The sequence below is a fragment of the Nelumbo nucifera genome, chromosome 4, assembly GCF_055504915.1.
Source record: "Nelumbo nucifera cultivar China Antique chromosome 4, China Antique-T2T, whole genome shotgun sequence".
NCBI lineage: Eukaryota > Viridiplantae > Streptophyta > Magnoliopsida > Proteales > Nelumbonaceae > Nelumbo > Nelumbo nucifera.
Window position 1 is genome coordinate 38,302,348 of NC_142652.1, and position 6,985 is coordinate 38,309,332.

The window sequence follows — 6,985 nt, forward strand, 5'->3', positions numbered from 1 at the left end:
TACCTAAACCCAACGCATACCCACCTATTGACAGCCCTATGTATAACCATTTTTGTCAATGGGTCAGTGACATGGGTCGATTAATTCCGTTGCACTCTGAGTTTTTGTCTTTTTGATGGTTTAACTGTTCGACCGGCTGATCTAAGTCTGATTAGCCCATTGTTAGTGAAAATGACCATTAATCCCTTAATTCAGGGCTCGTTTGGGGGAGGGTTTTGACCTTCAGCTTTGATTAAACTGCATTCAGTGAAGCATTTTGAAAAAGCTACTAAAACTAACAGCACCGAAAATTGACTTCCTGACCGAAGGAAAGCATATCGGGGCTTTCCAGTTTTATGGTAAACAGAACTTTTAAGCTTTCCGTGTGGGGCATATCATGGTTTTTAAAATCGATCCCGAGACCAAATCGGTCAGGGGTCTGGTTATGAGGTCGAATCGAATGGTTGGCCTATTCTGATAAAAAAAATCATTTTGATAAAAAATAAAAAATTTTAAAAAAATTAAAAAAAAAATGAAAACTGATCAAAACCGTTTGAACAATTAATCACCTAGGTCAGCAGTTTATTAACTAAAATCAATGATTTTTATGAAAAATTCGGTTTTGAGAATAACCAGAACTAATCACCTGACCAATTCCTAATTTTTTCGGTCTAACCATCCAATCCGATCCGGTTTTGGAAACCATGGGGGCATGCCATATCTTTCTTACAAAGCTATAAGCAGCTGAGTGAGAGCCCGCCAAAGTAGCACTGATTCAGCTTATGACCAACTCAATTGCAATTTGCAAAGCTACAAGGAGGCCAAATGACATAATAAGAAAAGAAGCCGTCTATTCCTCATCAAGATTTAGACTATTTTATTTAGATTTCAGAAAAGGGTGGTCCCCAGGTCCCTAGAAGGTTGGTTGATGAATCAGTTGGGAGTTTGCTAGTACAATGTACTGGGTTTCATCACATCATGACCTGAAGCTCCGAAAGTATGCCTAACTGACAAGCACTATATAACAGTTATGATGGTTTTCTTTTGTTAATTCCATAAAAGGCCATATGATGAGAAACACAATCAACCATATGATTACATAAATTAAAAATAAAATAAAATAAAAATAAATCAAATCCTGTGGGCTCCACTGTAGGGAAAAAGAGACAAGCACCTCTTAATGCTTTCACCAATGATAGCGAGCCCCCTTCTTTTTCTGTCTTCTTCCTTCAATTTCAACTCCTCAGACGGTCAGATCAACCCCAAATATTATTTGTTTTATTTGAAAAATAAATGGGAAATCAAATTATTTAGAAAAAAGAAAAATTATTAAAAAAATAAAGAGATTGTGTGGACTGGCATTGAAACATACTTGCAACGGTGTAATCATGAGCTGAGGTCAATACTCTGCACCAGCATTTTCCAATTCCCTCCACCCCAATTTTAATTTTCCTTTTTTATTTATTTTTTGTATTTTTATTTGGTTGCCTTCTGCGCACGGCTATCATCACATGTTTACGTGTGGTCCCCACACCCCACTATGCCACGAAGATTGGGTTTTCGGTGGGTGGGTTCCACCCACCTTGGTGACTCACCACCTGAGGTGTCCCTACACGCATCCACACGCCACAGCCCCTCTACAATATCTTCTCTTCCCCCTCATCCTCTCAAGCTTCAACTTTCTCCTCTCATGCTTCACCCCACATGGATCGGGCTAATTGGTGACCCGAAGTGCTCTATTTGGACGGGTTTGCCATGTATCTGGTCGGGTTAGGGTGATTGGACTATAGTAAGGCTGCAACTTAGGTCGGGTTGGCCCGAACTCAACCCTAACCCAATCCGAAAAAATTGGGTTGGGTTGGGTCGGGTTGATGTTCGAGTTAGGGTTAGGGTTGAAATTCATGAATTCGATTTTACTTCCAGTTGGATTAGGGTTGACCCCTTAGCCAATCCGATCCAACCCTAACCCAACCCGAAAAAAATTGGGTCGGGTGGGGGTTGGGTTGGGTTGATGTTCGGGTTAGGGTTATGATTGAAATTCATGAACCTGACTTTTTGGGTTGGGTTAGGGTTGACTCCTTAAGCCAACACGAACCAGACTCTATAGTACATGTCATATATAAATATATGTTATATGTAATATATAACATACATTGATTTGCTTTGTTTAGACGCATGATATTTGTATAGCCCCCACCACATAGTATCATGTATTTCTTTTAAAATAATCATTTCACTTAGTCCTAATCAGAAAGACTAAAACCTTAATAGTATTATTTTATGTTTTTTTTTTAATTTTATTCGTCATCTCCTCTATGTTGTTTGTCGCCTAAGAAAGATCTATCGTAAGCCATAACTCATAATAAACTATAGTTATTTCTAACACTTGTTTTTCTGAATTGTGTACCAAAAAAAAAAACATCAACAAACAAATACTAATGAAACATAGGATTAGTATATGTGGTGAAAGTTGAGTTAAGATCTAAAATCGATAAACTTATGAGGTTTTAAGGGATGGGATGAAGGTTGGGTTGGGTTAGGGTTGAAGGAATTTAGTTAGGGCTAGGGTTAGGGTTGGGTTGGTCGGGTTGGGTTAGGGTTAGGGTTAGGGTTGGAGTGTAGAACATAGGGTTGGCCTCAACCCGACCTAACCCAGCCCGACTTGCAGCCCTAGACTATAGTGTACGCAATTATCATATCGACATGTAATGAAGACTTCAAAGTGTTCCTTTTTTTTTTCTACTGAATCAATTTGTTTGCTACACACTTATTTGGTAACTTCAGTAAGTAACTTCAGGTTATATGTATATTTTATACTTTAAGCTGCATTTGGAAACGTTGCAAATAAGTGTGAATGCAAATATGTAGGGTGTAAAATGGTCCATATGAATTGTAAAGTTGGGTTAGTTTTGCATTGACAAATTTATCTTCTTACCAAACATACTTTTAACTATAATGGATGAAAATACAAATTCCAATGAAGCATATGCCTTTTTTTATTAATGTAGTTTTACATCTTATTATCAATGTAAATATGCATTGGTCTGTCATTTGTCAATGCATAATTGTAATGTTGCCAAACACAAGCAAAAGTGAACTAGAGTGCAAATTTACCCTAAACCAGGATTTACACTCTATTTGCATTGTTTCTAAACACAGCCTTAGTCACCATTACACATCATATCTATACTACTTTAAAAGGCACCAATAGTCAGTCTCACTAATATTTCTGGAATTTTTTAGGATAAAATTTGCCCTTCCATATTTAAATTTATTGATAAAAAATGAGGGCAAAAGGGTAATCAATTATTAATATTGAATGAGTTGAAAAGAGACAACTATAAGATATTCAATGCATTCAATTTCCTTTCATTAAATCCAACACTTAAGGCATTAATTTGCATTCAACTTCATTGAATCATATATTTAAGCCATCTTTATTTCTTCTCACCATTAAATTCTATTAATTAAATCCATACATAATAAATCAATAATTCCAATAACATAAAAATATATTTTTAAAATCTACCTGAAAAAAAATAGTGTTTTCAACTAAACAGTGGTAAGAAATTAAACCATTTTGGGTCAAATAGGTCAATCCATGTTGTCACAATTAAATAATAAAATTAAAAAATAGTTAAAATGCAAAAAATATAGAAATTAAAAAATTGGGAACATTTTTAACATCATATATTCGTCATATTAAAAAATAATAAGTATGATAAATAAGAAATGTTTTTATTAATGATGGAAATGGAATGTAAAATTTAAAACCAATTAGAAATAAAACTATTTTCCTATTATCTCCCATTAAATCTCATATTAAGGTATATTCGCTCATTAAATCCACAAAATTAATTTTTATATTATAAAAATAAATATTTTGAAAAAATAATTTGAAATGAACACTATTTTCTTCCCTCCCAATGGTGGGTAAACAATTCAACCATTTTCGGTCAAATGGGTTAATAAATAATATCATATTTAATAATAAAAAATAAATATATCATACAAAAAATAAAAAAAATTGGACATATCACTAATATTGCATATTCATTATACTAAATAAAATACATATGAAATGTAAAGTAATTTTATTAATGATGAAAATGGAATGCCAAAGTTAAAATCAACTTATAAATGAAGTGTTGTCATAGTTAAATAATAAAATTTTTATAAATAGAAATTATAAATAATAACAAAAACAGAAAAAATTTGGGCACATATCTAATGTTACATATTCATAAAAATAAATATTGGGTACATCTCTAATATTATATATTCATTATCAATGATGGAAATGTATATATAAAATTTAGTGTCAACCTAAAAATCAAATTATTTTCCTTTTTGGTTGTGGGTCAGTGGTTTGGGTCAAATGGATTAACCGATGATGCGATAGTTAAATAGTAAATCTTTAAAAAATAAAAAGTACAAGTAATCAAAAGAATATATAAAAAAATTATATATTAATTATGTCAAACAAAAATTAAGTATAATAAGTAAAAATTATTTATATAATGTAGATGATATATAATTAAAAACAAATCCAAAAGTAAAATTATTTTCTTATCCAAATGGTGGGTCAATGATACAACTTTTCAAAAAAACTCATGATGTCGTAATTGAATGATAAATATTTAAAAAAGATAGAACACAAACAATGAAAAAGTACAAAATTCTATTGCATTTGGGAACATTTATAATTCTATATATTCATCATAGTAAATAAAAATAATTATTAAAATAAAATTTATTTTTATTTATGGCAAAAATTAATGGAATACAAAATTTAATAATAATAAAATAATAATTGTTATTGTAATTTAAAATTTCCACATGCAATGCACGTACGCATTTATTACAAGCATTTGAGTTTATTTTTAATCATATTGTTACTTTTGTTAATTTTCTACTTTTATTTTATTTATGCTATATCTAAAATTCAAGTAATTAATATGAAAAATATTTCTCACGTGCAATGCATGTGCTTAATTACTAGTTAGTCAAAATGGTTGAAAAACACTGGTCCTGTCATTTTTCTCAAAAAATTCTTATCACATAATTGGATTCATTTAATGTTGCTTGAAATGGTTTGAAAATGCTCAATCAAACAAGAAAACATGAGGGAGAGAACAAAACGCCTACATGGCAATAACAATTTGGAGAAACAACTCTAGCACTAAACACCACCAAGTAGGTGTTTGGTATGTACCATTACCATTTATATTCATAAACGCACCACAAACACTGCCGAGTAGGTATTTGGTACTACCATGACCATTTAGTTTTATAAACACGCCACATCAATACTATGTAGAAGGGTTTTAAAAACCAACTTGGAAATGAAACTACTGTGGCGACCGGTTTTTGGGTCAATGGTTTGACCGTCTGGGTCAAACAATTCAGGCAATTTGGATTATTTGTTACTCTTTTAGACTTTTAGTCTTTTATGAGAAAAGAGAGACTATATGGTTGTCCGCTCAGAAAGAAAGAAAGAATAAAAGAAGGAAAGAAAGAAATGAAGGAGAGAAAGGAAAAAAAAAGATCCGATGCTCACCGGTGATGATGATGGAAATGACAACGGTAGTGACAACAAAAACGCAATGGCAACAGAAATGAGATATGAGGTCTAATAACTAAGATCTCAGATCTGGGATCTGATTTCTCTTCTTCTTCTTCTTCCTCTCTCTCTCTCTCTCTCTCTCTCTTTCTCTCTCTCTCTCTTGTCTTTGGGATCTAGCGAGATCTCTGATCTGAGATCATTCTTGTCTCAATTCCTTCCCTCTCTAATATTATTAAACTACAAATCGCTATTCAAGTTGACGGTTCGACTACCTGAGTTAGTGGTTTTCTGATAAGTCAATAATTTTTTACCAAAAACGAGTTAAGGGTGGAACGGAACCGATTTTCTGATGGTTTTCAGGCCAAATGGTCCAATCATTTGGGTCAATGATAGTTCGAAAACACTACTATATAGTTATAATACTTTAATCATATACTTCTCTTGTTTGGGTGAGGCATTTATAAAACTTTAAACATATTGGATTATGTGAAAGGTAATGTATTTTACTTCTTGGTCTATGTGGTGCCTAATGGCACCTAGCTATCTTAATAATAATGATAATAATGTGCACAAAACCCCATGCTACTTTTATGATTCCCCTATTATCAACGTTATCTAAATTGAAAGGAATACAACAGTGTAAATACACATAAAATAATATAAAATACAATGTTTTTCACTCTACATATTTGTATTCATACTCCTTCCAAACTGAGCATAAAAAAATGGCAATTGGGATCAGAAAAGTGGCAATCAATCAGTTGGGATTCATTAAAATTCACAGTCAAGAAAGTTGTGATTGGTCAAAGTTTTTAGGGGTTTTTATTGATTCCTTGGCCTCAAAATTTTATGATTTGTATAGTTGGAATCATGACAAGTGGGGGAAGCTATGACAATACAAGAGGTATTATAGCACTGTTCGACTTAGGTAGGCATAACATTGTAAGCACGTCAATTGAGCACTTGGAAAATTTTTTGACACCTGTCCCTTAAAATACCCCAGTCTACCATTGAAAAAGATTAATACTCACTTTTGACAATTGTCAAAATATTTATCAAGTACTCATTTAAAATGCTTATTTTATTGTGCCTATTATATCCAGTCCCATTATAGCATAAGCAAGATTCAACGTATTAAGATGATATGCCCGATATGAGGTGTATTTTATCATATCTTTAGATGCCCATACACCTAGAAATACACCTTTTTACAGTATTTTCACGAAACTCCTTTTTTTTATTAAATAATATACATATATATAATTATAAACTGAAAATTAATAAAATAAAAGATGTATCGATTAATACTTTGAACTATAATCATAAGTGAGGATTCGGAACAATATATATGAGGGGTTATATCATAAATTTTCAATTTTTTTATGATATCATGCTTTCCGGCATCATAGTTATTGTATTATTAAAAATAAAGTAATAAAA